The 9,371-nt window shown below is 40.0% G+C and overlaps 1 pseudogene; it reads right to left on the bottom strand.

The window, feature by feature from the left end:
• Positions 1–2,653: 2,653 nt before the first annotated feature.
• On the bottom strand, positions 2,654–5,478 carry LOC144370345 (sodium/calcium exchanger 1 pseudogene; annotated as a pseudogene).
• Positions 5,479–9,371: the final 3,893 nt, after the last annotated feature.

Genomic DNA, 9,371 nt, shown 5'->3' with positions numbered 1-9,371 from the left:
TTTTCCTCTGGGACTAGTGTCCTAGTTTTCTTCCACCAGGAACCATAACTACCCTAGCTCATTCCTCATGCTAGTGTCTCAGGTCAATGGAGAGCTGGTCTGAGTGCCCCTGTGCACATGCATCACCGTCACCCTTTCATAGCCATTCCATCTCTCGGGCTGCTCCTGTGAGTGCTCCACATGGGGCTCTGCTGCCATGTGCCTGGCCATGGGGACGCACAGGGGAGACTGGCTGCAGGTCTTGAAGACCGGGTCCCCACCACCTTGACAGCACCTCCTGCATGTCCCAGATGCACACAGAAAAGCTCACAGCAGTGGGACACCTCACAAAGCAGAAGCAATCCAGGGCCATCGCCTCCTGCGTCCTTTGAGAAGCACGCCTTGGTGCTCAACAAGAGGCAGAGTTACCACCACCAAGTGAGAAGCTGAGAAGCAGGTGAGCCTGCTAAGACACAGCCAGCCACAGCCAGCAGCCTCCAGGGCCAGGAAGGGGCCTCCCACCAGGCACACTGGCCCCTGGTCAGCATGTCCTGGGTTAGCGTCACACTGCCTCGAGAGCTCAGAGCTGTGAGTAGAAGGGACAAAGGCAGGCAGGACAGGAAGGCAGAAGCAGACATTCATCCACATCTACCAGAGGTCCATGTCCCAGTTCTCACTCTGCAAACTCTAGGCAGGCCAAGGATCTGGGCGGCGCTGGTCTGTGCGCTGGGGACCCCTATTGGCGTGGCGCCCATTCTTTAGCTGCTTTGTCTGCCCCCAGCGCCCCTCCTGCTGGCTAGGCACCACAGCCAAGGACTTTGGCCCAGTAGCCTGAAATGCTGAGGTCCCTGCGCCCCTCCCAGGGACCCATGTGCCAGCGTGGGGGGCACCAATTAAATTTGATTTGTAGCTGCATTAATTAATTGGCCTTAACATTTTCCAGAACAGTTAATATTAAAGTTTGGAAGAACAAACAATATTTTGTAATAATTAGGACCACTGAAATAGTACCATTAAAGAACAATCATTAGCAGCATTTCACATTTATAGATATCACCTACCAAACCACAAATCAAATTAACATATTCCTGATTTGTTTTTTATTAGCTGTTAACTTTATACAGAATTCCTTGTTGAATTCCCTAATTGAATGTTGTTGAAAAGTTAAGATTAGTTGGCACGGATTTAGGATTTGTCATTGATTGTGCTTTCACAAAAGCTTGTGATAGCTGTTAATTTTATATAATTAAATATGTTTTTGCATTATAATTTTAAAATATTTTGCTGAGAATATGTTTTATCAGTGTTATTTCTGAAATACATATTTTCATTATAAAAGGGTCAGGTCAAAATAATTCAAATAGTTTATGTAAGAATATGAATAAATAGATCCAGACATCCTTATAAATTTAAATGGTATCTTCTACCCTAAAATTAAGATAAATGTTTAGGAATCCTTAACACCTTTACCTACAAACTAAAATGTTGATACACTTTAGACAAAAGCTATTAGGTGCTGGGACAGCAACATAATTTAACTTAGACAAAGAGTTAATATTTTAGTTTTGTCATACATTCATAAAGATTGTGGTTCCACTTAACTTAAAATGTTATTTTGGATTTAATTTTTTGTTAGAAAAATTGATGTATGTTGAAAAGAAATGTTTTTAAATGAGAATTTCTCTCATTCTTATAATCAAAGAAATCAATAAAGGTGGACTGCCACTTGTTCTCCCTCTTTGATGAGATTAGACTCTCTGTCTACCTTGATCAATAGATTTTTAAAATTAGGTAACTTTTAAATCCAAAGTTTTTGTACAAATCTTTTTATGGCACCATGAAAAGAATCACAAATTCCGATTTTGTGTACAGTATTAAACAATCAAACAAGGAGATTTTTCAAAGTAGTTAATAAAGCTCAGTTGTGTGAAGAGCCCTTATCTATATGTATGATAGGTTTTGAAGAAAGCTACTCTAAGATGAACTGTGCTGTGGCAGAAATATAAAATCATCCTTGAAGATAAGTTGGCTTGAGTCTACAGAGCCAACTTTATTGCAGCATGAAAAACTCCTTTTTGCTTGGATCTGACAATATTAACCTGGCATTGGACATGATCACCAAAGGAAAAAGGATCCATTAAAAAATGAGAGTAATGGATAAACTGCTAAGAAGCCAGCACAACAACATGTCTTTGATGATTTCTTTTGACAGAAACATTGTACTTATCTTAACGTCACACGAAGACATGAATGTAATGAATGGACCTGTTAAGCATTAACAATGCTTATCAATAATAAAATTCTATTTAAAGTCAAGATACATCTTTAAAATTACAATTCCAGAAAGAAGCAGGGTTGGTCATTAAGTCATAATTAAACGCTAGCATACAACCAGAAACATTGTACTGTCATAAAACCACAATGTCAGATGAAAACCACAGAAATAGTTCCACTCAGTCCTAGCATCCAGGAAATTCTTTTTAAAGGTGTTCCTTTTTGGGGCTTTCCCAATTTGTACTCAGCAATGAAATCAGAAACCTTTTGTGATGTGTTAAACATTCATTTTCTGTATATATACTGTATGATCCTAAATAGAATACAGAATTTTCAACCCATCTTAAATGATCTGATAACTTACATCATATGCTTCATTTTATCATGGTCTACAGTGTATCAAATATATAAAAGGACAAAAGTAAAAAAGATCTCAATGTCAAATTAAGATCTGTTTCTAGTACATATTGATAGGTGACACCCAAGCAAGTACTGGTACTTTTGACAGTTGTCTTCCATAATAATTATTCTGTTCCTTTAATGCCATTTGGTTTAATAATATGCACACTCTCACAGTCATGCACTCACTCACTCAACCATACACACAAATACATAAAAAGAACTTACACGATTTCATTGTTCTGGCATTCGAGCTCTCCACAAGTGTCCTCAAAGGCTCCCCTCCACCTCTGGCCCTCTCTTCGATGGTTTCATAGGGAATGATAACATTTCCTCGAGCTCCAGATGTTCTCAATACCTTCACCTCCATGATGCCAATGCTCTCATTCACGAGTCTCAGGTTCCTCAAAAGTAAAGATACCAGCATGGTTGTCATCAAAACTGGTTACCGTGGCCACGGAGGGTGATCTAAGGCAAGCAAGAGTGGAGACTGATTGGTTTTCAGGATGCCATCTTTGGAAGCCTCAGAAGATACTTTGACATTGCTGAGGTGTGCAAGAAAAATTTTACCCTCCTCAAAGCTGTCATCATCGATGATGCCAACTCTGATTTCCTTCTGGGTCTCACCAGGTTTAAGACCACAGTTCCTTCAGTGAGTTCATAATCAGATCCAGCATTGGCCATGTCCCCTCTGTTTCCTGAAGTCAATGAACACAGAGTTGGTCAAATCCACACTTCTGCAAATAATGGTAAGGACCACAGTACCACAGTTGTCCAGACACTGATATGTCCCCTGTTCAAAGAAGACCTTGCTCACTGGGTCACTTTTGGCCACTTCCATGTTGACTTCATGCATGCTGACAGTCTTCCTTGCTTGGTCAGCTACATGCCTCTTTAAAATGTTGCCAGCTCGGTCATCAGGCAAGTAGCTTGAATGTGATAAAATGCTTGGCTTTTTTGCTGCTGACTTAGGATTTCGTATTTGGCTAATTCTATTAACTGCTCTATTTCGTTCTCTGGATGTTTCTGCTTCAGTTCCTTCAGAATCCTTGCCATTTCTCCCTTAGTTTATTCATCATTTTGGTCCCTCTCTCACTGACCTCCAGAACCAGAGCGCCATCTAAGAAATTGTCAACCTGAGAGCTGACTACTTTTCCATCCATTTCAATTTTCGTTTTGGAAGATGGCTGGTCCCCCTTGTGTTCAGTGATTATTCCCCTCTGCTTGCCAGCCTGATACTGCTTGTAGACATACTTGTAAAACAGAAGCCTCCTATCTGCTACCCAGGCAAACACAACACAGAAGGGAAAGAAGAAGAAAGTTAGCAAAACGTCCCAGACCTCCACAACACCAGGAGAAATGACAAGTGTAGGCGAAGATGCTCCAGGCTGCCATCACAAAGAACACATGCAGATGCTGAATCTTCCTCATCTCTCCATCAGGGACCACCTAAACACAAAGTGCAACGATGATGAACATGCTGAAGGCAGCACTTCCCACGATGGTGCTGGGCCCCAGGTCTCCTGCAGTGAAATACAGTGTAAGTGTACTTCAAAATTTAAGATCATCAATAACTGAAAGAAGAACCTTGGGAGCAGAAAATCCCAGGGCCATCACAGTCAGGTTGAACATAGTCTCATTCCAGATCCTCATAGTCATCTTGGTGGTCTTTCCATTGTTTTTCTTTATGGTTATTTATTTTTCTTGGGATGTGATGACTTCCATAAAGGACACAAACTGGTCAACAATGATAGAGACTCCCAGAAACATGTTGACAATAGCCCCAAAATACCCTGTAGCTCTAGCAATCTTGTCTCTGAAAGAATAATCTTGGGGCTACCAAATAGGCAAAAATCACCCTTTTCTTGTGGTAATATGAGACAGTACACTTGCTGGTATCATTTTCTCCTCCTTCCATTTCTGTCTCAGGAGTTATATGGTCCATATGGGAAAATAAGAAAGCCATCAGAGCTAACATATGAAATCTCATTGGAATCATGGGTGAGAGGCTTAACCAAGGCATGTTGTACAGGGAGATGACCAACTGTCCTGACATATTGGTAAAAAGAAGATGGGGCAGGGAAGGTAGAAAAATAATCACATCATTAGACCCAAATCCAAAGCATGATTAATACCTTTACATAAATTTCTGTATGTTTGACCATCACAATATCTCTGGTGAATCATCATTAATCTGATTCCATCAGTGATTAGGCAATGTTTTGTGAAATTTACAGTTTGATCTCTCTTTTGTGAATTTTCTACTTGTAGTTCCATTCATTGAGCAAGACCTATGACTGACTTCCAGGAAATGAAAAGTTCAATTTTAAGCCTGGCCTTATTAAGCACACATTTATGCATACTAATGGACAACAAGAAAGAAAAACAAGACTTTTGAAGCATTAAAAATAACCTCCTTGTTGCTAAAGCAGATTTTTCTTTTAAATTTTGATTAGTACATTGTCTTCAAGGACATTTTTCATTGAGAAAACCACTTTATTAAGATTCATGCATTGAAACTGAGACTCTGAAAAACTCCTACCAACACAAGGCATGATGATGATGATCTTAAATTTTGAAGTACACTTACACTGTATTTCAAGAAATCACACCTTACGGCTCTAAACTTGGAAACAGATAAATCTCTACATTTGCCTGCAATCAAAGCTCAATGGTATTTGTTCTCAAGAGGAAAAAAAATTCCACTATAATGCAATATTTCCACACATTAAGTACAGGTTTTAAAAGCATGTTTTGATGAGAGCACATTTTCTCCTAATTTTTAGCAACCCAGAACTCCAGATATATTAGCAACTGGGCATCTGGTATTTCAAGAACACTCCTTTCTATTTGTATACATAGCCTGCTTCACAACCTGCAGGCTGACCCCAACAGAAAGGACAGATAACTGGGTCCAGGCCTAGTTGTCTGTAAGACCCTGGCAGGCTTTGAAATCTATATTACCAGCCATAAAATGTTCCTTCTCTGTGTCAGTGTCACACTTTCCATGGTCATTCCAAAACACACATTAGTTCTATAGTGGGCTCAAGAACGATGATTTCATCTAAATCAGCTTATTTGGCAAAGAAACAGAGACAAAGTGTGTGTGTGTGTGTGTGTGTGTGTGTGTGTGTGTGTGTGTGTAATATGAAGGGCTATAGGCAATTAGGGATAAGACAACAGAGTCATTGAGGAACACAGAGAATTGCAAGCAAAGTAGTGGACAGAATGACCACAGCCCTAAACTCAACCACCAACTCATGCAAAACTCAGCTCTGATCTCACATCACCTCAGCTTCCAGGACCTGGGGTTTAGGGGCTGGGGTAAAAGGGGTAGGGAATGGATGCTGAAGTCCAAGAAGGTCCACAACTCTCATCTGGACCTTTTCTTCTAGACCTAAGAATTCACCAGTGAATAAGAGAAAGTCTTGGTCTTCTAAGAGCTTATATTCTAATGGGGAGGAATAAATGAAATATAAGGTGGTAACTGGCTTCAGGGGAGGCCAGTTATGACATCCATAGCACATGGATAGGAAAAGCATCCTGAGTCAGAACATAGCCCTGTGGCCTGAAAAAGTTAAAAGAGGAGCTGGATGAGATGCTCCCATAGCTCCATGCTGCCTGAGAGCCACCCACGTTTGTCTATGTTTGTTGCTGATGGCTTGCACTGAAAACTGCTCCAAGGTCCCAGGAGAATCACCATGGTCAGCACATTCTGGAAGATCCTCAGAGATCCCACCATGGCCTCAAGCCCCTTGTAGCTCATCACTATTGGGAGATAACCTTCTTTTGTATTTCTCCCATACTGAAGAAGACCAGGAGAGGGTAAAAGGCTGGCAAATGAAAGAAACACATTTACAAAGCATGCAAGAGTTCATGGTCAATGTGTGTCTGCTTGTTCAGCCATTACAGGGCTTGGGTGGATTATGAGATCCCTGCTTAAAACAAGATGACCTTCCACTGGCCTGCAAGAAAAATAGAGGAGATTTAGTTCCAACTCTCTTATGCATTCATTTACTCCATAATTTATGTGCGCTTAGTATGAAATTTAGAATGACTCACTAGGCTCTCTTCTAAACCTAAGAATTCATCAGTGAATAAAACAAAGTCTCTGTCTTCTCAGAGCTTACATTCTAATGGGGAGAAAACAAAGTAATAAATGAAATATCAGGTGGTAAAAAGTACTACAGTGTGGGAAGGGCAGAATCAATCTAAGGAAGACTGTGTGTGTGTGTGTCTGTGTGTGTGTGTGTGTATGTGTGTGTGTGTGTGTGTGTGTGAATGCATACACACATACAGCAGCATGATTTTACAGTAGATGGTTAAGGAAGGCCTCTCTGATAAAGACAACATTTGAGCAAAGTCCTGAAGGAAGCAAATGGTCAACCTTGTGGAAACTGCAGGAAGAGTATTACAACAAAGGACAAAGGTAATGGTGATGGTAATGGTGCTTAGCACATCCCAGAACCACAGAGAAACCAGTGTGGAGGAAGGGCTGTGCAGGAGTGGAAATGCAAAGAGAATGGATCATGGGGCCACTGAGTCCACTGAGGTACTGGCTTTGATGAGGAGAGAGACAGGAATCTCAGGGGGTTCTGATCATAAAGTAATATCTAGTTTTCCTTTCAGAACAGGCTCTCTCCTGGTTCAGTGGAGATATTGCAGGGGATGGGAGGAAACAAGGAGACCAGCTCATGCCTACTATATTGAGATCTGATTTCTAAACAATCCCAATGCCTAGCAGGTATTCAAAAATCAAAGAGCAGACAGCTAACATTTAAAAAGGGGTAGTTATCCTTTTAGTAGTCTTGCAACTTAAAATGGCTTGGAGACTGATAAGGATCAAAAAAGGTAAAATATTTGTAACAAATAACAGTAGTGAACAGAGAGAGTAAACCCTGAAGAAAGATTCAAACCTGTGTCTGTCTCCAAGCCTGATATAATTAATCACTCCTTCAACTCACTGCCAAATTCATCATTCTATTTTTCAAATTTCAGCCAAAATAAACTTGCTAAGGATCAGATCTGACACTATGACTCTACTTAAAACTCTTTGTTGGCTCTCTTTTTCCTCATGCCCTGTGGTCAAAACCCTCAGTAGTAAGCTCAAGATCCTTAATGATCTAACCTCTGTACTCCTGAATGCAGAAATACTTTTGATTCCTAAATAAGGCACTTTTTTACCTGTTGGCCTTTGCAGACTATGTTCTTTCCTCTAAACATTTTTCTTCTTACAATCAAGGTTCAAAAAAGTATAACAAATCACAGTCAATTTCTTGAGAGACTGATATTGGGTTCTTTTCGTAAATCTATTATAGATATCGTGCTAAATTATTTACATGTATCAGTTATAGCTAATATTTATAATAACAAGCATTTTTGTATCACACAACTTTTAGTGTTTGTATTTCCATTATGATCTTTGTAAACAGCACCTCCTGGAGTTGTGTAGTGGGCAATACACTAAGCCCTATCCAGTATATACTATTAGCTCATTTACAAAGTGGAATAACTGAGGTATAGACTAGTTAAGACCTTGTTGAAAATCATACAGATAGCAAACTTCTGAGTTAAGATTCACACCCTGTCTACTTCCATTAACTGTTCCATTAGGTCATCCCTGATAGTTGGTGAAGTAATGCTGGACAATTGTTGGATTTGGGCTTGAATTAGTCCATTGGAAAGCCTCTTGACTTCTAAGCAGGTTAGAAGAACTCAGTTAGCAATAGTCTTGTGGAAGGTTTCCAACAGCCTGGCTTTTATCTTATGGATTAGAGACTCAAGCATCAATGACTGTGGTATGTAGCATGAGAGCTGGCATGTTCCTAGAGACAGCAGCCCTATGCTTCCTGCCCTTTAGCAACTGCCTGGCAACCTTTTCCTGCATGCACAGTCAGGGCACTCTCTTAGTTTGGCCATAAAAAGGCCCTATCCTCCATCTCTGCCCTAGCCCACATCTCACAATGTCTTCTTAGCCAAATGAGGACCAGATGTGTAAAAATGCATGGATCAGTAAAAATCCATTGTCATTATTGGGGAAAAAGGAGAGGGGCTTCTGAGGTTACTGAAAATCATCACAATTATATTCAAAAAGTGACAGCATCATAATTTGTGTAACCAGGGAACGGAAAACACTGATGTAAGTTATTGGCAATAAAACTGGGAAGAACTCTTTGGACTTTGGTTGCTTTCTTTATTTAATGAATTCCAAACCCAGAAGGTTGTGAGGATGTGGGAAAGGTGTTATCTAAAGGAGTTGCTTTTCTTCCTGTATTTCCTTTCTTCCATGGTCTTCCTTCCATTATAAGATTCCAGAAGTTCTATTTAACTCTCCTCAACTTCCCTGAGATATATATAAATATATATAAAAAATTTTACAAGAACATTAAGCAGGAAGATAAGAACAGAGGCCACAGGTATCTTGGTTTGTTCCCGGCTTTCTTATGTTCTTCCTTGATCTACTGAAGGCTGACACAAAAAGTAGGCTGATTTTTATGGTGTATTCAGATCAACTCTTATGTCTATGGCCAGGGATCACTTAGGAATATCTACTTCATCATCAAAATGAGTCTTAAGCCCATGAATATCAAGAACACCTGAATTATCTTCTACTTACTATTTATTTTAAGACAAAACAACTTTATCACTACAAATTACAAACTTTAATGGGTCTGACAAAAAAGAAGGTAAAGAGATACTTGCCTGCCAGTAATCCAGGC

The sequence above is a fragment of the Ictidomys tridecemlineatus genome, chromosome 14 (assembly GCF_052094955.1).
Source record: "Ictidomys tridecemlineatus isolate mIctTri1 chromosome 14, mIctTri1.hap1, whole genome shotgun sequence".
Lineage (NCBI taxonomy): Eukaryota > Metazoa > Chordata > Mammalia > Rodentia > Sciuridae > Ictidomys > Ictidomys tridecemlineatus.
This window is presented reverse-complemented; position numbering and strand designations above follow the sequence as displayed.